Raw genomic sequence first — 27,737 nt, forward strand, 5'->3', positions numbered from 1 at the left:
AGTTTGTATGTACTTTCTAAGTATATCTTAGACACCAATGACTGTGTTTCGGATGGCACGTTAAACTGTAGGTCCCGGCTGTCATTGAACATCCTTGGCAGTCGTTACGGGTAGTCAGAAGCCAGTAAGTCTGACACCAGTCTAACCAAGGGGTACCGGGTTGCCCGGGTAACTGGGTTGAGGAGGTCAGATAGGCAGTCGCTTCTTGTAAAGCACTGGTACTCAGCCGAATCCGGTTAGACTGGAAGCCGACCCCAACATAATTGGGAAAAAGGCTCGGAGGATGACCATAAGTAATTTGTGAGTGATTATATCGTAAGACTTTTCGATACCTAACATTTCATAATAGTGTGGGACATATTAGTTTATTCAACCTAACGTTCAAAAAAATTGTTTCTACATATTTATAATACACGCACTTTATTTAAACAGAATGGAAAGTTAATTAATCCTGAACAACCGTATTAAGTAAAATAGCCTTTTTAAAATATAAATTAAATACCTAATATAGGTGACAGCTATCACTATACAAATTATCGCAATTACTTACACCGGTAATAGAGCATGTCAAATGGACAATGTTACGCGGAAACTAGCAATTAGGTATTTCTAAAACAGGAAATTTTGTTATTAATAACTACTCTTCATAACTCTTTCGTTCGAAAAAGTGTCATTTAATACTTTTAAATATTTAGGTGGTGATATTTTTGTGAGCGATATTTTTAGTTAATGAATATGATATAGGTACCTACTGATTCTTTAATAATAGCTACGGCGGTAATTAAAATGTTTAGCGTTGGTTTAAGTCCATATAAGTAAGTCTTTAGTTTGTTGTTGTTGTACTGTTACAGCCTTTTATCGTCCCACTGCTGGGCTGCGGCCTCCTCTCACACGGAGAAGGATTGAGCATTAATCACCACGCTTGTTCAATACGGGTTGGTGAGTGGTTTAGTTTGTACAGTATCATAACAGATTGTTTCTCCATTTATTTATTTAATAACATATTTTTGAAACATGAATTACAAAAAAAAAAACATATAATATTATTAGAAAAGCGTTGATAATATCTGCAGGCTGCGGGGTCAAGCTAAAACGCCTGATGAATTTATCACCTTATGCTTTATATCATTCCGGAGTCATTGCTATTCAGGAACATTTTGCCCAACAAAACTACCACATGCCTAGTAAATCGAACCTTCTAGAAAAGTCATTCCACTTTCAAACGATATGTTACCTAACAAAACAGCCAGTTATTACACCTGTCGAATGAATGAAGTAACAGTCTTGAATGAAAAAGTACATCAATAAAACAAATGAAGAAATGTACAATTGAACATCTACATTATCAATCATAGTCCGAGTAAATAAGACGTGGACATTGTATTGAGCGTGTATGCCAATCAAAGTAACACGTTGCAAAGGTAATTAGTACTTCAATCGGGACCTAGTTCTACTGGTTGATTACTTAACCCTCAGTATTTGTGTAACCTCAATTGTTACTGCTTGTGTTTTGAATTGTATACTGAAATGTTTTTATTTTGAAGTTGAAGAGAATATTTTTTTGATTATTATTGGAATAGGTGCCGCTGATAATTTATTAAAGAGATGACGTCGTTGTCATTGGTAAATACCATTATCAGTTGTTGCTGGTAGGAACTTCAAATGTCTTTTATGGAATGATTATTTAGGTAATTAATTAGATACCTATCTTGATTTCAAAACGACTTAGTTGCGCCTGACAGTTTTGATTGCCATATCATATTTTACCAGCATTGTGAATGCTTGTTGACCTAGTAACATCTCAACTTTAGCGACAATTTGTTATTGATTTTGTTTATGTAAGAAAACTTCCCTTTCCTTCCGAAAATAACTCAATTAAACTTTTTGCTTTGAGTAATGATCGAGAAGTTTACTAATTACTTTAAAAAGTTTATTCTTTTCGCCAGAAAAGCTTTAGAAAAAGTTTTATATAAACTTTTAATTAGAGCCTGGAATTATGCTTTGTTTTTTGGCAATTAGTAGTGTGGGCTATAAAACAATTTTCCGCGCTCATTATTTTTAAATTTTGTATGCGCCGTTAGAAAAGCAGATTTTAATTAGTCAGAACTAGGACGAATTTGCTCCTTTTAATATAATGTAGGTTTCAGTAACTAATTAAAATAGTAATGGAAGTTGTTATGCTGGTTCGATTTTTTTCAAATAACTTAAATAGTTATACTTGAGTCTTATATATGCTCGAATCGATTGTGCTGGGATTGAGAATCGAACTCACGACTCCTCGATCACTTGACCAATGGCGACGCCTTAGCCATTGGGCTACGCCGCTTGCTTAGTAGTTCGACCATGAATGAGCACATTTTGGTCCCAAGTACCTGCGCCCTCGCATCCCTTTGTAACATTTGCCAAGCAATTTCTTAGAAAACACTTTTTTCTAACAAATCCTAGAAGTCGCAAGCGAAGTTTTCGACTTTCTCAATACGAATAGATATTTTGGGTTTACTTATTGGAGGAGTCCGTTTCTACGCGGTAAATGTGTCCTTGGCAAAAGGCGCAGAAACTATTGGATTGACGTGAAGTACTTAGGTATGGAGCTGTAGCATCAGCGCTGAAAGGCATGATGAAGAAAGGGATGTGCGTTGCACTCAAAACCACCGATGTAGAAAATTTGACTTCTCTTTTAGAACAAAAAAGTTGAATAAATATGATACTAACAATTACTTGGTCAAAGTAAGCAATTAAGAGGCCTACAAATACAAAAAGTGCAAAACTGCAGCCTCATATTTTTTTTAAATTACCTATACTTGAATCTAAACACAATAAAATGGACTAAGTTAATTAAGTAGTTAAAAAAAACACTAGAAAAACACGCTTTTATAAATGCACGTAAAAATAACATGTGGTAGATGTAATAAAGGCGTGTTAATAAAACTTTAGTACGATGAAATTGTGTTTCTATTCTGCCTATCACACTTCATAGCTATATCTTATTCTCCAGAACAAACAAATCAAGTTTCATTCTAAAAGTCTATCAATCAATCCTTTCAAAGAGGGATGAAGCAAATCTAGTAGTCTATCTATTGACGCACGTCGATGCAAAGCTTGCTGATTCTGATGCGGGCTTCTAACACTGAAAAGGTGCGCTTATGTCCTGCACTCCTGTGTAGGACTTGATCGACTTTCTATGTACCTGGTTACTTGTACACTATGCTATCTAGATTCAATAGGTGTTTTGAAAATATAAAATGTTCTGTTATAAGAAAGGTAGGTTTGACACCATATTGAAAGCGAAACTATATAAAATATAATGGTTTAAAATAAGTATAAATTTATAATAAACACGCCTGAGACACAGATTTTTACCTAGTTAAGGCAAATCTTTCATCAGCACTTTTTAAAATTATGCAGAATATTGTAAAATTATGTACAAAGTGAAGTACCTAATAAACGATTTACATATTTATTTATTATTTTATTTTAAAATTCTAGGAATACGGCTGTGTCCTCCCATTTTAATTACGTGATTGTACATTTCCAAATATTACTTAGGTATATAGGTACCTGAAGAAACGTCATAAAACAAACTTCTAGACTTTTGTTTGTCACAGGTGCGCACTTGAATAATACAAGCACTGTTATCTGCCAAAAGTACGAACAAGATAAGGAATGTTTCACACAAAATATCCTTGTTACGTTCCAGACTACCAACAAAATGAAACTTTGTATTGTACCCATTTCCAGTGTTTAATATCGCACTTATACGTGGCTGCTTAAACATTGTAGTAAACAGTTCATACAAAGAAAGCTTTAAAACAGCTTTCTTTGTATGAACTGTCCATAAATTGTAACAATAATTTATACACTGTACACCTCTTTTTGCTTGGGCTAAAATCTTTGTGACTGTAAAGAGAAGGCAAATAAGTATTCACGAAATAGAATCTATCACACATATCCTAATAGAATACTTATACAAAGGTTTCTAAAACATACACTTAAAAATTCAAAAAAGATATCGCAGGAAATGTAACTGTAGTACTCAAGTCAAAAAAAGTTTATTAACAAGGCATTAAAAAGGCAAAAAGGTGTCAAAGTGCTCTTCTTCGGTGGAGTAGAGAACAGAATACTGAACTCCCACTAGGACTTTGGGAGAAAGTCCGGCGCATACCTCTCCCAGAGCCCCCTCAGATCTGCCAAGGCAGCATACCAGTCAGGCACAAATTTTGAACTGCACGTAGGCACAGTATTGGATCGGGACTTTTCAAACATTTTTGTCTCTGGTTACATGAAATGCAACTTCCCGAGAAGAGAGGGACACCCGACAAATACGCGTCAAATACTTTATTGATATTCCAAAAGTAAAAACTTTTGATATCGCGATTTATGATTTTTTTCATTATATTAAATATTCTGACTGGTTCATTTCAGTGTAACGTTGAATTTATATTCAGTATCGCTCTCGAAACGAATGAACATCTAAGATATCTTCAACCAAACACAGTTTATTTCATAAATTCGTAAATTAACCAAAAATAAAACAAAAGACTGTCCTTAGTGACATCTATCAAAAGGAATTTGAAAAGGATTAACTTTTTTATATGTGGGTAGTTAGATACACAGTAGGATTTATTACCTACACAATAATGTTTAAAGTAGTGGGTCGTCATAATTATATTCTTCCGTTGAATTGAGATGTCTTGTTATAAATAATTAGTATAAAATTTAAATATTTACGTAAGGATGTGGAAATACAGTGTTTGATTTCATTGTTCAATTGTTTTAAGACGGTGTCACTTCCAGGGGATCAGAGGAAATCGTACGATATATTGAGAAGTAACTTAGTACATTATAGTAACACAGGAGTGCTTCCAAAAATTACTCTGTAATACCGGGAATAATGAGTACAGGTAAGTTTTAATTTGTAGCTATAGCTTCTCGGTTCCAAGTAATGTTATTAGTGTTTAATCCTTGTTAATGCGAGAGTAACTCTGTCTAGTCTGCCGGTACGCTTACAGTGTTATATGGATTTAAAGACGTTGAGGTTAGAAATACTGATCGCCATAGCTAGTTGTCGGAAGTTTTTTTTCCATTTTTGTCATGGAGGATTGATTTTCAAGTCCAAAGTAGTTAATCTGCGAAATCTAAGGCCGTATACAGAAAGAAAGCTGGAAACTTAGACAGGGAAAATATATGGACACGCGCCGATAAGCGCTTATTAGTTTCCAGCTTCTTCCAGCTTTCTTTCTGTACACGACCTAAGAAAGAAAGATCATATGAGACAAAGATCTTTATGAGTATCGATTATTTCACGCGTGTGAAACTGTGCTATTGTAAATAGCTGGTTGTAATATGCACGCTGCTGGATTAAATGCAATGAGATAGAAAGATTCATGACAAATAACTTTGCCCCTTTAAAGTGAGCCATTTAGAGCATCGAGCATGTGCATTTACCTATTAGGTATCTTATTTTCACTTGTGAATTAACTAGTAGTCAACTTCCAGGCAACAAAATTATTTGACGAGAATTGTACAGCGTATTATGTGAGGCACTAATGTTACGCAGAAATGTGGGTGTTTTATTTAGGTAGCTGATATAATTTATCATTGTTGCAAATTGTATTATCTCCGCGAACTTCAGATGGAAATGTAGGCGAACACGTCATTAAGATATTGTTTTACTCAGGTATCTAAGTCTTATTTGCTTTGAAATTAGGTACCTATACAAGAAGGGAATACGGATAATATACCTAATTAGATTTGTGTGGGGCAAAGGTACACCTATAATGATTTCTTCTTTGCTAAGGGATCGATATAAGGTTCATGGGAGATTTTTCATCATAATTCTGTCTACATTAAATACATAACTCATTAAAACTTATGGTTATTAAGTAGCCCATTTAATGATGCCGTTCAGTGTTCAATGCAAATATTGGGAAAATTAAGGCGGAAAAGGATATAACTAATTATTTTTTGGTATTATTTCAGATACTTGTGCATATCGGTTAATCATGTAAATAACGAGAAGCAAATATGGAGCTGGTTCGCAGAATCCACCTTCAACGTAACGAAGTTTCAACAAATAATAATGCACACTGGAAATACTCGAAAATCATGTCACAGCCAAAAGAATAGGGTGTCTTTAAAATGGTCAGGGTGAGCCAAAAACTGGTTTATATTCATTAAATAAGCGACTGCTTACATTGAAGGACATACTTATTTGATTAATTTTGATGCCTAACATATTACCTATATGAAAATATCATCAAAATTCTATCTAAAATAATAACGAAGAAAGTATTTCCTCGGCCAAAATTAGGGTGACCAAAAATATTGCACAAAAAGGGAAGTCTAATCTGTCTACCGTGGTAATTGGTTGGTCAGGGACTTTTTGTAATCAGGTGCCCAATTCATTTGAACGCAGGTGTAATGATTTGACTAATGTGTATCTTATGACCCGTATCTGTGACCCTAAACCGTTTATCTTTGTGTACAGATTTACTTGAGGGTTGAATTGCCGTTCGACGAGTGTCGGATCGGCTCCCCAGGTAGATACGGACCTCCCGACGTATGGTCTCGCGTTCCTGTATTTATGCAACGGGACGCGAAAACTTTGCTTGCGCGATTCAGGACTCCCCATTCATAAAACAGGAATGGATTGGTAAGTCTTCTGTCATAAAATAAGTAACTGAAGCTGGAACTATATTACAGTTAACCAAATAATATTTTATATTTTAATTTTGCATACAAATATCTATGCAGAACTAAATTACTGTCTGGTAAAAATAGCTAGATGAAATATAAAAGTTCGCTGAGATTTTATTAAATAAATCATTTCTCTTCTGCACGTAGCACTGAGCGATAAATTGTAGTCTACCTGTATGAAATGAAAAACAAAATATTTTTAAAATTGCAAAAAGTTTTGCTACACGTGGGGTTTGAACTCGGTTTATTAAAACGGCGGGATTCGTACCTAAGGACTCACGGTTGCTATGTTGGTTAAACGTGGTCTTTTTTTATAGAATAGCTTTATTTTTTGATTAAATAATACAAAAAAGACCTAATGTAGTGTTTGAATTTACAAAAGATATGTGTTCAGTTGATATGACATCAAATATAAAAAAAATATTGTTATATGTATTACGTCATGAAATTTTTGGTATTTATGGGTACCTATACAATTTATTTACATTTGAAAAATTTAAATATAAAATTAAATTAGGTACCCATATTATTATTACTCATTACAAATAAAGCCTCTCGTCTCTTTTCAATGCCTTGACACCATCATAGCCCACAAACGCGGTGTCCCACAGCATGTCAACGGCAACTTTGTCACCCTACACTGCGCCGTGACAACAGAATCCATCAGCTGTTTAGAGACGCCACTTCGTTTGACGAGCGTTTGTGACGTCATCGTGGCACTGACGGATCACAAGCAGACGTGTAAGTTCTGAATGGTTTACTTTTAAAAACCTGTAACCCAATTGATTTTATAAATTTATCTTCAAAAGATGGACGAGTAAAAATATGGGTTGCGTATTAACTAATCATAAATTATAATCATGTTTTTCTTTATTAAGCATACAAAAATAGTCGCACAAACATCCAAAAATATCTCTTCTCTTTTCCATGCCTTGACGCCGCACCGTCATATAACCAACAATCGCGGTGTCCCACAGCATGTCAACGGCAACTTTGTCACCCTACACTGAGCCGTGACAACAGAATCCATCAGCTGTACAGAGACGCCACTTCGTTTGACGAGCGTTTGTGACGTCATCGTGGCACTGACGGATCACAAGCTGACGTGTACTGAAAGGTTTGTTCTGAAGTTAAATGTAAAACTGTTTTGTAACGGAGATGATTTTTTGCTGTAGGATTTGCTACAGGATAAATAATGAAAAATTGCTTACACGATATGAGCTTTGAGATACTTATTTTACTATATTTTTTTCACTTACATTTTTATTTACTAACATATAAATTATCCTTTCAAATATACATAGTGTATAAAATACATTAAAAGACATAAAAATAGGTGTCAAGTACATTTGATTAAAACAAATACGCACTTTTGAGTTAATTTGGACATAGGTAGGGCGACAAGGTGATAAGAACTTTGCCGAATGAAAGTTCCCCAAAATTTACCGATATCAAAAAGGCGTCAAAAATTCTTCGTCATTGGTTTTGAGACCGTCCAGCACGCACTTAGTGCCAAACTACTAGACTGACATCTAAGAGGTAGGTTCACTGGGTGTGTGTGGCAGGCCAGAGCCAAACCAAAGAGTTCTGCAGGACTTTCATCAGCTCCTGGAAACTGATTCAATGCGAAGAAACGGACGCCCATTGAAGAAGCATAGAATTTTGTATCTATTTAGAAATATTCGTAAAAGTTACTTGTGCGATGCAGTTTAACTTACCTGATAGTTTTTGGGACAAAAGAATAGTTTTAGGGCCTACTATTGTATTTTATCCTTATCTATCCCTTACTCATTGTTACATCGGAACGAAAGAAAGAAAAAAACCGAACTCAATACTTTCAAACAGCAAACGATTCTGTGTATTTAATTTTAATTGAAAACGTTTCTAGCTAAACGTAGCGCGTTTTAATTAAAATCGAAAATTGGTTATTTAACATTTTGTAACTAGGTCTCGTGTAATTAATAATTACAAAGGCTGCTTGAATTCATATAACGTTAAACGGTTGTAATAAAATTTAGTATCAACACAAAGTAAGGAAAGTCGTTGAAAAATTTATAACTATCATAACTGGAGGTTATTGCTGTGTCAGCCATTTTACCGGGAACACCGGGAGCTGAGAAATAAGGGTCTTTACGGATAACTAAGCTCGAGTAATATTATCGCGAGGACGTTGATTGTTTTACGTTTGTATTAATACTTCAGTTTAAGAACTTAGTTTATAATAGCATAACATTATTCATACATATTATGGTATTTTTTAACATGCGTATGTTATTTTTACAGATTTGGATGCGTTCATTTACGAAGATAAAACTAGCAGATATTTAAGACAACTCAGTGATGTAAGTACTTACTCAGTAATACTAAATAGGTACATATATGTAGTTATCTAAGTTATATGGTGTCGTTTATGTATTTTATTATGTTATATATAATTTATGCCTGTGTCCCGTAAAATAAAAGAGTATTATATCGCATAAATCTTAGTATAGTTAACAAAAGATTTATATAATTTCTGCGCTTCACGAGTACCTAACACTAAAAAATGCCCTTAATCTGCCTCCATAAACTCGAGGTTCTTTCATTCTGTTCCAATAATAAATAATGCTAAGTCTACTTTGAGAAGTAAATAAGGTGATCACACTAGTTTATAATATGACTGTCCTTTTGAGCAAGTTGTGCTTACTAATCATTTTGCTTTTTCTTCAGGTCCTCGAAGATCTACCCACGTAATGGAGGAATCACAAGAGAAATCAGGCGTTTGGTAATTACTATTTTTAGGACAAAAATTATTGTTCACATAAGTATGTACTTAAGTACAAATATTTTTCAATCAGATAAAAAACATAGGTAACCTACTCAGATTTATATTCAGTTTTTGATAAGCCGCCAAAGCTGACAAAGTCATTACTTCATTTGCAAATAAGCAGTTGATAAAAATATTCAACACTAAGTTAAGAACAATAACAAAAGCTTCACGTTAATCAATTGCCTGTTCGTCACGGTGCAGGTATTCAATCCCACACATATCTTTTTTGGGAAGAATTGCTACATGACATCATCATCATAACTAATTAGGATTGGATGCGCTAATGTGCTAAAAAACATGTGGTGTTAAAAACTGTTTGTCTTAAGTCGGTATCTTCTTTAACTATTCAATGACCTGGTATAGCCGTCTTTGATTAAAACCGACCTCGTTATAGTGTCTCGGTTTCAGTAAACAAATAACTCAAAGTTGGTTCTAAAAAAAAATATCGTTCTCTTGTACTTACAGAAAAAAAACTTTTGTATAGATCTGGCCAATAGGTTATGGCTTCGGTCTTCATTACGTACTTCAAAATAATCATAACAAAATAATGATGGCAAAAAATATTTTTTATCATTGCCAATCTCCATTTATTTTATACTAGCTTTCCGCCCGCGTGAAATTCGGTTCACCCCTCCCGCTGTGGGTTAGCAGCGGGAGGGGTGAACCGAACACCGGGAGTGTCAGACTCTTACTGACTAAAATCGTCCTGTTCCGTCCTAGGCCTTTTATATACCAGGGCCGCGGTACCTCTTTCGAACAACCCGCAGCCGCGGCTGACCCTGGCGCTACTGGGCCCCAATGATTTCAAAACACCTTAAGACTAATTCGCGGCGAACCTTAACACCGCGATACAGAAAAGCACAACGCCATCTATCGAGCTATCGGGAAGCTCGCGATTGAACAATGAGCTACAGGTTAAAGCGCGAGATATCATTGCACTTCTTACGTATCTTAAAAAAAACAACGTCACCACGTTTTAAAAAGCTATCATTCCACTTCTTACGTATTTTAAAAACACATCGTTACCACGTTTTAAAAACACCCAGCGCCATCTATCGCATTCCTCAAGAACTAAATAACTTAACTAATACTTATACCAATTAGTAATTCGTTGAATTATAGTTATTTCAGGATAAGTAGATGTAAAAAAAACAGTTAAGACGATAAAACAAATTGTACGTCATCCCTCGGGAATTCCTCATTTTCGAGGATTCATTATCGTATCATTTAGCTTCTAAATTTATATGTTCATATTCGTTTGGAATATATAAGTAGATGTACAAAAAAACAGTTTAGACGATTAAACAAATTGTACATCATCCCTCGGGAATTCCTCATTTTCGGGGATTCATTATCGTATCATTTAGCTTCTAAAACATGTTTATATTCGTTTGCAATATATTACCTTGTTTTAAACGACACACAGCGCCATCTACAATCCATCCATCAAGCAAACAATATTTTTGTTTTCCCTCGGGAATATCTATTTTTTTCGGGATAAAAAGTACCCTATTATTTAATCCGGACTTCTAACTTTACGTCTGCAAAATTTCAAAGCAATCGGTTCAGTAGTTACGGCGTGAAAGCGGAACAAACAAACAAACAAACAAACTCACTTTCCGATTTATAATATTAAGTAAGGATTCAATTCATCTCTCATTACTCTCACTGTCTCTCATATCATTCTCATTTCACTCTAACTGCATTCTCATTTGACTCTAGTTTCATTCTCATTAACATTTCATCATTATTTCATTATTATTGCACTATCCTTTGATTATCATTTCATCATCATTTCATTTCTCTTTGCATTCTCATTGCACCCTCATTTCATTCTCATTTCATTCTCATTTCATTCTCATTTCATTCTCATTTCATTCTCATTTCATTCTCATTTCATTCTCATTTCATTCTCATTTCATTCTAATTCCATTCTAATTCCATTCTTATTCCATTCTCATTTCATTCCTATTTATCCTCATTTATCATCATGGAAAAGGCCTACTGGGGATGCCACGTTAAAAAAAACGCGCCAAGTACACTACCTCTTAGGTGGCGTGGAAACGTGTGCATTTCGTAAAAAATAACAAGTACAGAATATTATATTATATTTATTATAGTCTTATATTAACTAAAAAACACTACTCAAGCCATAATACCTGCTGAAAGTATAACATGACAGCATTAATATTGATGTCCACACTAAAAACTATTAGGTATTATGTAGACACAAGATGGCCAAGGTTCCTGAGGCTCTTCAGCATTGAAGGTCGCCATAACGTCACGGAATACGGCTATTACTGAGCAAGGATAATGTCACTTCAACAGGAAGATTTTATAGAAAAGAGAAGTATTTTTAGGTAAATTGTTAGATCTGAGCTAAGTATCATGTATGCGGTGATATTCAGAAGTTGTTGAGCCAATTTTCTGTGGAATTAATTTGTTAATATGAGCATGATTCTCTTTTATTCTCTTTGGTATGTGGTGTTTGGTACCTTGTAAGTACTGATGGCATTGTAATAGATTAATTCTAATTACTGTTATTGCATGCTTGATGTAAAACATTGTTGGTAGACCTAATAAAAAATAAATAAATGATTATTTTTGATTTAGTAGCATGTTTGTCTTCGAAGTATTTTTATTTATAAATATTTTTAATTCTAGTCCTGAAAGTATTTTGAATTGTTTCATCGTTGTTTGTTAAAAAATATTTCTATGATGTCGTATATGAAAGTGAATTGCTGTAACACTTTTGACATTCTAAATTGAAATTGTAAACTGTATACAACAATGCGTTCAGTAACATGTTGCAAAACATTTTTAAACTTTGTTATGAACAATTTTGGTAGTAGCTTATTTGCCTTAAATGGCAACGGAATGTTTTATTTTTAACGTTATATTTTTGTTTAGTTTTAAGTTTCTTCTTTTTGGTAAAATATAGATTTAGTATGATTTAAAATAATGTACAGTTATATCAACTTACTCAATCTGTCAAAATCCCTCAATAGATATTCAACCTTATTACAGTAATGGAAGGATAATGTTCGATTAGTTAAAATTTATTTGACAGATTTGGGTAGGTTGACCAGCTGCTATAATGTCATTATAAGTTATAATGACATATATATAACATCATTTGCTGTCTATACCTACATAATGTCATCTTACCATAATATCTTAACTTTTGAGTTAATTATTAAGTTACTAAGTTTATCCCTTGTAATAAGTCAATCTACATACAATCAGAGTGATTGCTACAACATCTGTGTACATAGGCTAGTCAGAAGCTCTTAACTAGGAGTGAATCTCCCGGCTTATGTTCATAAGTAAAGCAAGAGGATTTATTTACGTTTCATAATGTCTGAAATAAATGTGGATTCTTTTAATGTGCTTTTTCTTTTAATTTTGTTAATTGTAACTATTTTTAAGCCAAGATCTTATAAGATTTTTTGTCTTTCGTATTGTGAACTAAATGTTGAGGAGCATATATATTTTGTGTAACATTTACTTTGTGGGGATTCCAAAAGTATCTTTTGAAGTGTTTCAAAAGGTACTTTATAGCTGTGAAATAAAGTACATTCCATTCCTACGTTATTTGATTCACCCCCTAATCAAAAATTCAGTTTTATTACTCTGCAGTGTATCTCTCAAAATTTGTTCCTACCTACTAAAGTTGCCCATCCCTCATCAATAAGTAATTGGCTTCGCAAAGGTCAAGTGGCAAGCCGTGTGAAATGCTGATTTTCTACGCAATTAGAAGCCAAAACGTGGGCGTACTGTACCTAGTGTTGCCAGAACTCATTTTCGCATTTCTACACCTACACACCTAAATAGTAGCTTTCTGAAACACTAAAGGTATACTTTGGTTGGACCTTGAAGAAAATAGGCTTAAAGCTATACCTACATAAGCTAGCTTTTGCCTACAATTTGACCTTCGTCCTGAGGAAATGGCGGAGTCATAGTAAAAATCAGGTCGTGGTTTTTGATGTCCATGCTATTTTTAAGACGTTTATGAATGAAAGCATAGGAAACAAACTCTGTTAGTATAAGAATTAATAAGTAAGGACCCTATTAGTTCTTTTTATTATTCTTTAGTGCTGCCACACACACGTAGTATTCAAGATAATACAAAGTAAGTCAATAAACCACCCGTGCACAATTTTACAGCGCAATCATGTACTTTAAGTAGATAATGGGCAGTTTATCAAGTTGTAACCACGGGAGCTGTTTAGTACAAGCAAAGTCCATTTAGTATATTTATAGCTGTTTAATGAAGTTAACGTTTTATATTGTGCAACTATGTTAGAACCACACAAGTTGATGGTAGTTGCTGCAGATTTTTTTTAATAGAAGTTATTATAGGTAGGTAGTTTTTGATGGTATATTTGTACCGTCACACAAAGGGTGATTGATTAGGTGATAAATATTATTCTTGATATGCATTTATTTTATCAAAAATGTACTTTGGGATGTCTCTTGGGGAACTTGAAATTATAATTTTTGTGTTCTAAAAAAATACTGATATACTATACCTACACATACTTAATGGTTATCTATCATAGAGCTATTAAATGGCTTATTGATTGGTAAGTTACACGCATCATGGAGCTACCGAGTACAAGAACTGTAAGTGTGGGAACGGACTCACTAATGAATTACTAATCGAATATCGACCTCGTTTGAGAAGTTTTCAAGTACCACCTAGTTTAGCACGTATAACGTTGTACTAGTTAAAGAAAAGGGTAATTTCATAAGTATTAACAAAAGACAGTCAACATGGGTATGGTGTGAAAAGATCATTTATTAAAATGAAATAATATACAATGTGTCCCGGGGATAAGTGACCGCCTGAAATATTTTGAATATTTGTACAAAATTAAGGATAATTTCCTTTATATTTGGGACTTACCGCCTTTGGTTTTTTTTAAATGATTTTTTTAATTTTTTTAGTAAATACTGTGACGTGCTGCAGTTTTTTTTAGATATTTCCTAAGTTTTTACATCTTTTTAAATTCTTTTTTCTTTATTGACTAGCCGACATCATAGTTTATCAATTAAAATTATCAAACATAACAAAAATGTAATAAAACATTTATTAGAAAAAAAAGAAAATAAAAATTTAAAGAAAATAACGCCTTTTTTTCAGTTTTTTCAAAATAAGTCCAATAAATGCCCCCTTAATATCACTTTCTTTTAATTTATTAATAAACTACATGATATTTCCTACAATAGCTCAGAACAATGTTTGCTGCTATTTTAAACAAATGCAAAAATACAGTCAGTTGAAATTTGACTCCTACTCGGTAAAAAAAGAGCGAAGCCTGTTATTAACAGGCCTGACAATAAAAAAAAATTAATGTTTTTTTTCAAAATATAAAAGAAATTATCCTTAATTTTGTACAAATATTCAAAAAATTTCGGGCGGTCACTTATCCCCGGGACACATTGTATAGTAATTCAGGTTTTAGCATGTACCTCTAGGATCTACAGGTCACAGGATATACATAGGTACATTATTTTAGATATAAGGTACATAACGATTACTTATAATATAATCCAAATGCTGAAAACACACTTATAATTGGAGCATTTAACTGTTCATCGATACCATCCATGACTTTATTGTTCTTCGAAACATCATCAGCGGTCGTTACTGCCTATAAAATTACAAACTAGAAAACATGCTATCATCCATTGTGTTCCCATACATTGTCATACTTTCTTGAAACCTGCTACTGAACATTAACGGTTGACTGCTATCGGTGATTAAATATGAAAACCCGATGCATCGATGTGAGCCCGTACGGAACGACTTGATACCGAAGTTACTTCATAGATCCAAAGTAATATTATAGGTAAATGCGAAATTAACTCTGTCGGTCTGTCTTTCTGTTTGTCTCTCTGTCTGTTATTCTGTCTGTCTTTCTGTCCGACTTTCTGTCTGTCTTTCTATCTGTCTTTCTGTCTGTCTGTCTGATTGTCTTTGCTTCACGCCTAAACTACTGAACCGATTTGTATAAAATTTGGTACAGACATAGTTTGGAAATTGAGAAAGGACATACAGCGCCATCTATCCCATGAGATCGGGAACTATATAGGTAAAACAAAAAATCTGCCAGAAGTCACTATTCCACGCGAAGTCGCGGGCAATATCTAGTCATTCATAAATCACTAGTGAATGATAGGTTACGGATCTACGAAGGACACGGATCTTGGCTTATAAGTATGTTCTAGAATATCTGGTTGTAGTAATGTCATGAATTATGTAATTGGTTGAGTGATATCAGGTGGGTTCAGTTTAGTGATGTAAAATGAAAAAAAACGATTTGTTTTTTTTCACTTCATTGAAAAAAAACATGAAAAAAAACTTTGCATCGTTGTTTTTTTTCTAAATTTGGTTTTTTTTCTATCGTAAGTTTTAGTTCAATTTTCAAAATTTCCCTTTCGTTGAGTTAATATCAATGAATGTTGCCAACATTTTTATGAAATTTTGGTACTGTTTTATCAGAAAAGTACCGTAGATTCAAGAATAAACCTAAGACTATCTTGTAATCTTAAGTATTAATCTTTAACGGTAAATGCCCTAATAATTTTAGGGTTATTATGCTCTTGAAAATAACCAGGCCCAGAAAAAAAACAGTTTTTTATCAGGTTTTTTTTCAAGGTTTTTTTTCACATTAGAAAAAAAACGGTTTTTTTGCAACGCTAGTTCAGTTATTTATGACTGTATTAAGTATTCTGTGGTTTTGTGGACTCATATCTGAAATGTGTAGAAATATTTGATCATCTGCATCATCTGCCTGGGCTTTTTCCCAACAAACTTGGGGTCGGTTTCCAGTCTAACATTTTCAGCTGAATACCAATGTTTTACAATGAGCGACTGCCCATCTGACCTCCTCAACCCGGTTACCCGGGCAACCCAATATAATCCCTAGGTAAAACTGGTCAGACTAACTGGCTTCTGACTTCCCGTACCGACTGCCTAAGATGGTCAATGACTTCCAGACGGACAGAAATAGAAAGATATGCAGAAAAATATGAATCTCATCAAATAATTGTTTCCATTCCATTATGTAAAAATTTCTTGAGGTTATGTCAAAATATTTGTCTAAGCAAAGGAAGAAACAACACTTTTAAAGCAAGTAATCCCCGTTTTATTGTAATAGGTTATGAGTTTGTTTCACTTCTTAATTGTATAGTTTATAGGTGCAATAAACGGATAGTTATGACAATATCAAAGGAACGCTTTCGCACCCTTTCGCCCGCTTCGAGCACACAATTTGCTTACAAAGAAGCGTAACAGTGCAGTTGCAGTATTCATTTAAAAGGTATTTTATTTTATTATCTAGGTTTTATTGTGTTTAGTTACTGCCAGAAAGTTTATTTCTTCTATAAGAGTTTTGGCCATTAAGACTGAATTCATAATTTTATTTAAGTAAGTCATTTATATTTTCTAAATTCTAAACAGTCAAATGTGAATTGTATGTGAGATTCATCAATCAATACTTTTGATTTAATCTCTGTATCAACCCTATATTAAAGCCTTTCTACCCCTTTAGTTCAACACCACACTCCTGATTTCATCTCATTTTAGCATTCATTTCTCATTATCATCTTCGTACTTCCCCTAAATTCTACAAAATATCTGCGAAATTAATCTATGAATTGTCAATCTGTACACATTCACCACTCACCCCTATTCCATATGTATCTCCGTACATTTTGAAGTTATCAGCGGTTGAACACTGCGGTATCATGTTACCGTCACACAGTGGAACTTTTATAAATGATGGACTCCGATAGAACGGGGATTCAATTTCTTGAACATATTGAAGTGTTCAATTTAAGTTAGTCTTACAACTTACAGCCAGCAAATGCCAGTTATATCTAAGTATAATCACGTTTTATGGGATATCATCATCGGTATTTTTTCTTCACATTATTTAGAAACAAGACTCCTCTCACACAGGGAAAGATTGAGCGTTAGAGAGCACCCCTCTTGTTCAATGCAGGTTGGTGATTTTTCAGTTGAGACTATGACACATTTTATGATAAATATGTCAGCAACGCCTTAAAATCTACAAGTCACAGCAGACTTGAAATATTACAATTATTGAGCTAAATAATGTTTATAAATAGTAGATTTCATAGCGACCAAAAAGCGAACAAACAATTTTCTACTTCACAACATAGCTGAAACTGATGCTAATTAAATGTCAATACCAGGACATTAAATACGAATAATTTTGTACAAAACTCTCCTGCGGAACAGGTAATATAAAACCTACTTTACTTTATGATAATTTGAAACTGAAACCTTAGGACACGTGTATAATAAACGAACAAAATATAAAGTCGATATTTCGAGGTCTCGAAAAACTCCCCGAAAATAAGGTGAAACTTTCCTTTTATGATCAAGTTGCAAACTGGAATACTTTTATCAGTTTTCGTTCGAAGTATACTTATGACGTTGTTTGGGACTTAAAAGATTTTGTATCGATCTTTCTAGAATTTTGGTTCAATAGTATATATTTCTTAGGAATGATTTTGAAGTGTTTAGTTCTAGCAACGACTTAGGCCAAGAAATTCCTGTTTTAGTTCAGGTTCATATAGTTTCATCTCAGCCATAGGACGTTCACTGCTGAACATAGGCCTCCCCCTCAGATCTCCACAGATACCTGTAAGAGGCGACCTGCATCCCGCGTCTTCCGGCGACCTGATAAGGTCGTCTGTCCACCTTATACCATATAGTTTGGTACACAGATATTACCGTTTACATAATATAAATGTTGGTTATGTTCATGAATATTACCCCGCTACCAAAGAAATAACGCGTGGTAAGATATACGCATCTGTTTTGATTAAGTTTGATGGAAATAAGTAGCGAACCGTGTCGGCAAGATTATTATGAATAATGTTCATCCGATTACAGTAAATCAAAGGGAGTTGCGGTTTTCATTTGTATTATAAAGTAAAAGAGATATATTGCTTAAGATGTATCTAAACTGTACAAATTAATCTTACTTCGTTAATGTCCAACAAACTAGCCGATGTCATGTTAATTGATTGTCACTTATTCATATTGACTTATAGTAATGCGTAGTTCAGCTACTCTCGATTATACGTTTAATCTTTTAAGGCAATATTATAACGAGGTCCATCTGACACTGTCTCCAATCCAACGCTAGCGACTGTCATCGGATTTTGAATTAAGAATGTCAAACTTTGAATTTTGAATTCCTCTAATATTATCATGATAGCATAGATTTAAATGTAGAAGTCCAGATGTATTGTATTATTTCCTTGAAGTTTCAGCTAAATATTGCATTGAAAATTTGCAATCGCAATTTGAATTAGGAATTTTCACAAACACCATTGTCTTTGAAGTAACACACCCCTGGATACATTTAAGTGCATCCTATTTGTCATTGGCTCTTTCAATTTATATCACGTTCATAAAACGCAGAACATTTCAAAAATGTAGGACCCTACATAAGCATAACCTTCAGTCACACAGTCCATTGTTTCTTGTAAGCTTACATATGAATTATGTTAATGACATAATTAATAAATTACACCTAATGTTATTAGCGTAGTGTAACCATGCTTTACGCCTCCATTGTCATATCAATTGCCTCCAAGTCATTATGTATTCTGTGCGCTTGCAAAGATAAAGCATGTATCATTACTATGTCTATAGGGAATATTATAAACGTATCCATTAAGAGCTTAGATAATTTTTCCAACAGGACACGCTATTGCTGTGTCTTCCTTTCTGCTGTATGCTTACGATAAAAAAAATGTACGCGGACGAAGTCGCGGGCGACCGCTAGTCACCAATATTTGTTGCGCTGTCTTGCTTCACTGTCCAGAGATTGGTTTTCATGGCAGCTCCAGTTGGTTTAGCTAAGTTAGGACTGTATTCCCAGAAGATTAGAGTTGTTGCTGTACAGGCACTCTTAAGGCCAGGCTCCACGGCTTCAGCCGCATCCTGAGAGTACTGTATACTAAACATAGCCGGAGTAGAAGTACCTTCTCCTGTGATTGTGCTGGTTATTAAGCAGTAGGTAAGTACTTGTACTATGACGTTGGTCTAGTGACCGCAAGCGCGACTGCTGTGCAAAAATCACTTCGTGGTTTTATAAGAAAAATTAATGGCAGCCCTTTGTTTGGAAGATGGTGGCGATATACTCGCCAATGATGGCTCCTATGTCTGTTCTCCCTCCATTCGCATTGGACTATAAGAGCGAGGATCTAGAGGAGTAGGTACTCCTTTGTTTGCTTACGCTTTGCTTACGCTTTGCTACGCTTGTTTACTATTGTAGGTAAATAATATAATGTGTATGTAAAATGCGGCTGCGGTGTTCTCTCAAGTTTCAATATCAACACCTGCATCCGCATCTAAACCAATGTTACGCAACAATGCAAAAAATACAGACGACTACTTAATGACAAACAAATGACAAACACATAAACATCTTAAATAAGACATTTAAAATGAAATCACATCTACATGATTGTCAAGTACTAAGCCAATACAGCTTGGAAGCCCTAAAACTAGATAGAATAAACCACCACTTCAGTATTTTATAGAAACTACAACATTTGAACTTAAAAACTTAAGTAAAGAAAAAACATAACACATTAAAAACATTAAATAGGCTATCTGTCCACTACTTATAAACTTAACGTTCAGCTTATTCCATGAACGTAAAGTTGATAGAAGATAAAGAAGAAACAATATTTAATTCAACAAACTAACTTAGCCTAGTTTCGAAGAAAAAACGCACCATCTGTTGTTAGCCACAGCACGTACTCGTCTAAGTGCTTCGCAAGTCTATGAGCTAGTTTTAATCATCGCCTAGTGTTCGTTCTTTTAAATTCAATTAAGATATTGGCTTTGTTTTTTGTTTGCAAATTCTTAAATGTTTGTGATTGATCTTAGGAACTTGGACTTTGAATCTCTTTTCAATAGTCTGAAATATACGTAAAACAAAAGCTGTTAAAGTACGAAGATAGGTGTGTCATGGGTCAGTCCCCCAACCCCATTTAAGTATTGACTGCGGAAATAGAAGCTTAGCCTTGCCCAACGATTCATGAACGCCGCTGTTTTTGAGCATCATAAGCCCATCTTGACCCAAATCTCTCTAAAACACCGGCCGGTTACCAAAGAAAAAAAGTAAACAACGATACCTGATTAAAATTTTACTACCCATAAACAATTTAATGGTTGTTTTGTATAGTGTGAGACCGTGAACTTGGGAGCATAACGTTTTTAAATATGAACACGTAGCTTGAAGTAATAAATTATTACGGCCTTTAACAAAAGTTGTAAAATTATTACGGGATGATCATAAAGAATTCATGGCTGGAACTTTTACATGGCCAGCTCTGATTCAATTTCGTATGATAAATCCATTTTTATTCTGTGGAAAAAATCTTCGTTAATACTTTTTCGTGTAAAACTTTTCGGATGATTTCGCTTCGGATAACTTTGGTTATTATCTTAATGATGTTCTACGTTGTTGGTTGTCTTCCTTATCGGAGTTTTTATGGCTAACTGCGTTGTTTTGCCCATTGTCGATTCATTAGTAAGCGTAGTTCCTTCGTTCGTAATCAGATTGCCGCCTGACCTCCGCTAGGGAAACCAGGTTTTCACTATACAAAGTAGGGTAATAAGATGTACTTGTGCCTTGTTGCCCATCCGTCGGCCATTTTATTGTTTATACCTGTGGAAACCCTTTTTGGTCTCAGGTGTGTGTGTTGTACTGGAGTACACAAATCATTTTATGACTGAGTAACTTGCTTTTGTTTTGTTTTGTAGGGACGAACAAGGCATTGCTTATTGTCACATAACGAAATAAAGAAATACTGTAAACATTTTCGCTAACCAGACGATCACATTAGACTGAAAGTATATCTTCAAGTACCTAATGCCAATATTTTAACTGCTTCAGCAAATTCCATAAACAAACAACCACTTAGCTACAATCACACTAAATACTTAACAGTATTTCCTGAACAATTAATTAGATAACACAAATAATTTCCATTTTATTAACCTCGTAACTTAATTCAATGAATTTATTGGTTCAATAACTGCGTAAATGCGTTTAGTGCGCCCTCGGGGCGAATACGAACTCGCAATAACCTGGATACGACCTAAAGTACTAATATTCATTTATATTGTTTATTATTTGCTCGGGTACCGTTTCTATATACGTACGCACCTAAAGGCCTATATATTATAAGCAACTGCGAATTGCTGACTTGGTTATATTAGGCACTAAAAGGTGTAGGCATAGGTAAAATTGGTGCGAGTTACGTAATATAAACCTAATGTCAGTCCTGTTTATTCCCGACTGCCGAAAAAGGCTATATTTTTCAAAAAAGAATGCCTCATTTTTCCAATAGATTTGCCAGCTCAGTAAGTTGTCAAAATACTACGAACTATTAGGGGTGAGCCCAGACATAAGTCAAGAGACTGTCATGAAATTGAGGAATCCCGGAAATAAACTCCAATAATAAGCCGGATAAGTTCACAAGACCGCATGATCAGTGTTCCTACATACCAGCACCAAAACAACCAAACTACATTAGCTTAGTAAAGGCGCCTTCTGTCATCTCTTTATTTTAATTACAGTAACCATCATCGTCACTTCTCAACAAGACATAGCTAGGTATATAAACGATGCTTACCATAAACATACAAAAACATGTTACAAGCAACCCATGGATGGAGTAGGTAAGCGAAACCTTTTTAATATGTATGCGCACCCACGGAGTCGTTACATCCTTTGCTGGCTTCCTCTGAGTGAAAGTTGACCTCGAAAATTTTAACCAGGTCAAGGTCATCCAAGGCGAGAAAATTTCTGAATCATATTTTTTTATGAGTCATTGTGTTTCTGCCCTAAATGTTAAATATTCAGCCCTTGTTTTAACACTTCAAAAAAAGAGTAATTAGATTAAAACGAGTCTTGTAAAGCAAGCCATTTTTTTCTACAAATTGAAGGTTTCAAAAGAATAGCTAAATGGGCCGATGAGTCACTTAGAAAGGGTTGCTTTCTTACTCAAACTTTTATCTAAGAGGATATTTAAATAATTCTGCGCTAATGGAAGAGTGTCTAATTTTCTATTTAATTTTCTCGCCATCTTTTATTGTGTCTACTTGGTTTGCTGACTTGATCTGTGTAGACTGAACATAAGTAATTCGACGAAAAATTTAAACAAAGAATGTCCTGTAGTTCAACTTTTCTATAATAAATAAACTGTTTTTCTCGGTTCTAAATTACTATATCGGACTTCTATGAAAAGGTAGCCCAAGTTATTTGCGATCACATTTTGCCAAGTTAACCCTCGTGGCGCGACCGACGTCAGTGTAAATACATATTTCTATTAATAAACCCATTGAAACCGATTTCAAACTTCGAACACCTTCATTTTCTAGCACGTGCGCGGTAAGAGTGCGCTCCAACACGTGAATTAATTATTCCTGAACGTAATTCTATGTGGATGGTCCCCTCGAGCGCTGTGAGAGCTGGCTCTTTGATCGTCTGGTGTCACATGCGTGGTTTTGCGGGGTACAAAAAGGAACGCCCACATTTTCAGGGTTAGCGCTAGAGTGCATGGGTATGTCATTCGTCTTGATAATTTGTTAGTAACATTACCTCACATCATTTATAAATGTGTATTCGGACTGTCGGTTGCTGAGATTAACATACCACCTTTTTGTTGATCTGAATAACGTCTTTGGTAATTTAAATTAAGTCCTCGAGTCCGATTCGCAATTTACTTTATTCTTTATACTTATGGAAAGCCATTTTATTTCCGTTTTAATTTCAGAAAGTATTTCAGATTCCTTCCTGAAAATGTTTACGTTAAAAAATAAAACGTTTTATTTTCCGCATTCCGCTAAGAACATTTCGCACAATTCAAAAAAATTTTGAGCTTCTTTCATAAAAGGTAAAAGCAAATAGTCTCTTAATTTAAAAGTTCCTCAAAATCTGGATGTTCAAGGGTCCTTTGCAAAGTTAAGAATCATACAGAGACCTTAGCTTTTAGCAGGCTTGTCTAACTAAATTCATCTTCCATAGTCTCTTAAGTTTACGTCGGGGATATTCTAAGACATTACCCGTGATTTCCCAAAAGGAGCTTTTGTTCATCGTCAAAGAGGGTAACGTTTACATTTTCTGAGCCAAACTAATTTTCGTTGTACTATTAATTCCACTTAGTTGGAAAGTAGCGGTTTACTTAAGGTTCGCTTAGTTATTGTGTAGTTACTGGCCACTTCATTTATTTTTCATACTGACATGTTCCAAGTTCAAAAGTTAAAACAAAATCCGTTGCTGTTTTGGGCCATCAGAAATCAGAAATTCTGCCAAACAGTTTCGGAATGAATCTCTTTCAAAGCAAACTGATCATAAATGGTTGAAAGGTAGTAGGTATGTACTTACATAGTTTTAGAACAAAAAAATACTTGTTTGGGTGTAACGTCCATTAATCCACACTGAGCCTACGTGATGGATTACGGCTCATGTTACAAAGGTGGAGATCCCATAGGGAATATTACAAGCTTATTAGATACGTATATATGTGCTTTTATGTATTCTTTAGATGTTTTTCTGTGATATATTAACACATAAATCTCCTAAAATCTTTTGTTTGTTCGTGTAAGATTAGGATTACGTAGGAGCTCTTTTAAAAATGTTATTCATTCCAAAATTAGGCACTTTATTCCAAGGACCATAAGATTATGAATTTTATCAACGGCTAAACATTTTAAGCAAATATCAACCTATTTATAAGTAAATAAAGCTCATTGCTAGAAAATGAGATTCTCAGCAGTGAATAGCATCAAAGTTATCTTCGCATATCAGGTTTGTTCCCACTAGTTCTACTGCTTAGTTCTACCGTAGAACTAATGGGAACTTTTTTTCCCACTAGTTCTACTATTTGAGGTGTAACAAAATAGTAGAACTAGTGGGAATTATGGTTTTTATTGGTATTCCCACTAGTTCCACTGAACATTGACAGTAGAACTAATGGGACATAATTTTGTTCTACTAGACAGAAGAAGTACAGTCGAAGGCCGATAGTTGTGATTTTTTTCAGAGCTCAATATCGATAGCAGTCAGAAGAACTTAGATTTTTTTCATGAATTTCAACAAAAATCAAATGTTTTTCTTTAGAAAAGTACTAGGACAGCAGAAATGAAGAGGAGCTAGTAAATCTTTTTTGTTCATCCAATTTTATAGCACCTCTGTGGTGGTGTTTAAAAATCAGACATTGATAAAAAAAAACACGCTTTAAAAAGTTAGTTTAATGTGAGTGTTGTGTTGGAAATTGAAGAATTGTTTCTTTTAATTTTACCCACCAGCCTGTACACATTATGGAATGCAATAAAGTTATTGAGTATTGAGTATTGAGTATTGAAACTAACAGTCTTTTTCAAAAAGTTAAACATCGGTTGAACACTTGTCTAAGTAAAGTGTGGCTACAAAAGGGACTTTAGTTCAACGTCATAATTTGTAAAAAAATTGACAAGTGTTCAACAGATGTTTTTTTTTTTAATTTTTTAAAGCGTGTTTTTAAACTATTATTTTTATTTGTTTTTTTTTTGTCTTATTCATAGGGCTGCAATTCAAACAGTCAATCAGCAAGTATTTTTAAATAATTTCAATACTACATAAATTTTGTATAATTTAATGTAGAATTGAAAATGAATATCAATATCTGATTTTTAAACAACACCACAGAGGTGTTATAAAATTAGATGAACAAAAGGATTAACTAGCTCCTCTTTATTTCTGCTGCCCTAGTACTTTTATAAAGAAAAACATTTGATTTTTGCTGAAAGTTATGAAAAAAATCTAAGTTTTTCTGACTGCTATCGATTTTGAGTTCTGAAAAAAATCACAACTACAGATTACCCGACACGGCGAGATGTCACCCAGGCCGTCGACTGTACTTCTTCTGTCTAGTAGAACAAAATGTCCCATTAGTTCTACTGTCAATGTTCAGTGGAACTAGTGGGAATACCAATAAAAACCATAATTCCCACTAGTTCTACTATTTTGTTACATCTCATATAGTAGAACTAGTGGGAAAAAAAGTTCCCATTAGTTCTACGGTAGAACTAAGCAGTAGAACTAGTGGGAACAAACCGGAGCCTTAAGTGGGGCCTTGCTTGAGGCCCGGGGGTAAAGCAAAGAGCGAATAAATACGTACGTATAGGTACATGTATGTGTATATGTTCATGTATCTTTGCAAGTTTCATGTGCTCGCGTTGGATACTTCAAAGGAATTGTTTATCGATAATGTTCAGTGATTTGAGCAACATAACTTGTAGATATGAGCAATATAGATGGATTTTATGAAATCCTTTTATGAGTACACAAAATGAAGTGAACGTTTTTCTTGATGAACATGCTGACTATATATTTTTAGACACACACTTTTTTTAGACAAGTGTTCAACAGATGTTAATTTTTTTTTGTAGTAAAGCTGTAAATATGTAAAACGGTAAAGTAGTAGTAGTTTCTAAGGCACGAAGTTTTCCGTTTGCCTTCAAAATCAAACAAGGACGGGAAACTTCTAGAACAATGAAAACTTAATCATTTGTTCTAATGAATAGTCAGACTGTTTGTAAACTAAAAATAGGCTTTTTCATGTAATAATTAATCATTTTCTGTATCAGCTATTTCACGGGATTCAAGAATTTCAGACTTGTTATTTAATGTAAAATTGTATTGCTTACTTTACTGTTGAACAAAGTTATAGTTTGAGTTAGGAGGTAGGTATTTATGACGATTTGAATAAACAAGGCAGGTACTCCATTTTGTTTTTTATTTTATAGGTTCCAAGCGATTTACGTAAAAAGTTTCGAATGAATATTATGACGCTGATGGTTTACACAAAATCTGTAATCAAATAGATAAGGATGACCTGCATAAAAAACAGCTTAGATCCACCAAGAATATATGAAATGAATAAACAAGACAATATCATTGCATAGTGTGAGTGGATGTTTAATATTTAATGTTTTGCATAGTGGATGACCTCGCTATGCATGTTCCTGGGTCAGATGCGAAGAACTAAGTGATATTGGGTTTCTCCCTCAGGAGTTTATCAAAAAGATTTGCACTATGTAATACTGTCATATTTTATATGCGGATTATTCAGTGTAAAACTTCAATAAAAAGAGAAGAAAAAGATTGTAAAATAAAATTTCACAACGAAATGACTTACCTTATTAATTTAAACGGAATGAATTCCTTAAATAGAAAACCTACTGTATATTAATTCGGACTAAATGATAATGAAATTCAGGCTGAATACTTTATGGAATCTCTAATTCATTTCGTCTGTAGTTAGTTCAAATTCAAGAAACAGTGTTTATGAAACATTATTAACTATCTTTATAAGCTTTTCTATTATTTTATTTATTTTTTTTATTTAGTACCTACTAGCCACTTTCCCGTGATTTCACCCGCATCCTGTGGGAACAACATCCCGTACCTGGATAAAATATAGCCTATGTTACTCGGAAGAAGTTTAGTTTTCCAACAGTGAAAGAGTTTTTCAAATTAGTTCAGTATTTTCGGAGCCTTAAGGGTCCAAGCAAACAAACATAATAATCTTTCCTTCCTATAATAATTCCTTTTATTATATTAGAATAGATCACATTAGACGATTCTATGGATAAGAAAAAGTTTGAATATTAGTCAATGATTGATGATCCACAAGTTACTATTTGATTTATTTTGCTTTTAGCCAAGTTAATGGAAATTTATTCAGACGTTTATTTCCCGATATGATTTTCCTTCATGTTTAAGTAGCTGTAATAATTACAGCAACTGTAAAATAAATAAATCAAGGTACATAATATTTAACAATCGCTTTCTACTTACAACTGAGTATTCTAGTTTCTATCAAATACACTTTAAAAAGTTTTTATGTAACTTCCTCGTGTTTCTCCATCAATAAAAATAAACATTGGGTTTTATGAAACTATTTTTTTTCCACGTAACTATACTATTTTGTTATTCACCTTCAATAAACAATAATTAATTGCACAAACCATTAATCCAATTGGTTCATTATTTAATTACCAATAAAATTAATTCGAGAGGGATTTCATAGGATGTCCCTATTGTCGGAGAGCCATTACCAATTGTTTCAAGGTCGAATATAAAGGTCAAGGTCAACCATTGACAATATTAATTCAGTGTTA

General features: G+C 34.0%; 1 protein-coding gene and 1 long non-coding RNA gene across 2 annotated transcripts in view; one reads left to right on the forward strand and one right to left on the reverse strand.

Annotated features, from left to right (window-relative positions):
• Positions 1-27,737, reverse strand: part of Rapgap1 (Rap GTPase activating protein 1) — a 273,776-nt gene that overhangs the window by 174,679 nt on the left and 71,360 nt on the right. The gene's annotated exons all lie outside the window — the stretch shown is intronic.
• On the forward strand, positions 4,690-9,031 carry LOC135118074 (uncharacterized). Its single transcript, XR_010277345.1, has 4 exons — positions 4,690-4,901; positions 6,488-6,652; positions 7,674-7,813; positions 8,980-9,031. It is a non-coding gene; the product is annotated as an uncharacterized LOC135118074 (long non-coding RNA).

The sequence above is a fragment of the Helicoverpa armigera genome, chromosome 18, assembly GCF_030705265.1.
Source record: "Helicoverpa armigera isolate CAAS_96S chromosome 18, ASM3070526v1, whole genome shotgun sequence".
NCBI classification, from domain to species: Eukaryota; Metazoa; Arthropoda; class Insecta; order Lepidoptera; family Noctuidae; genus Helicoverpa; species Helicoverpa armigera.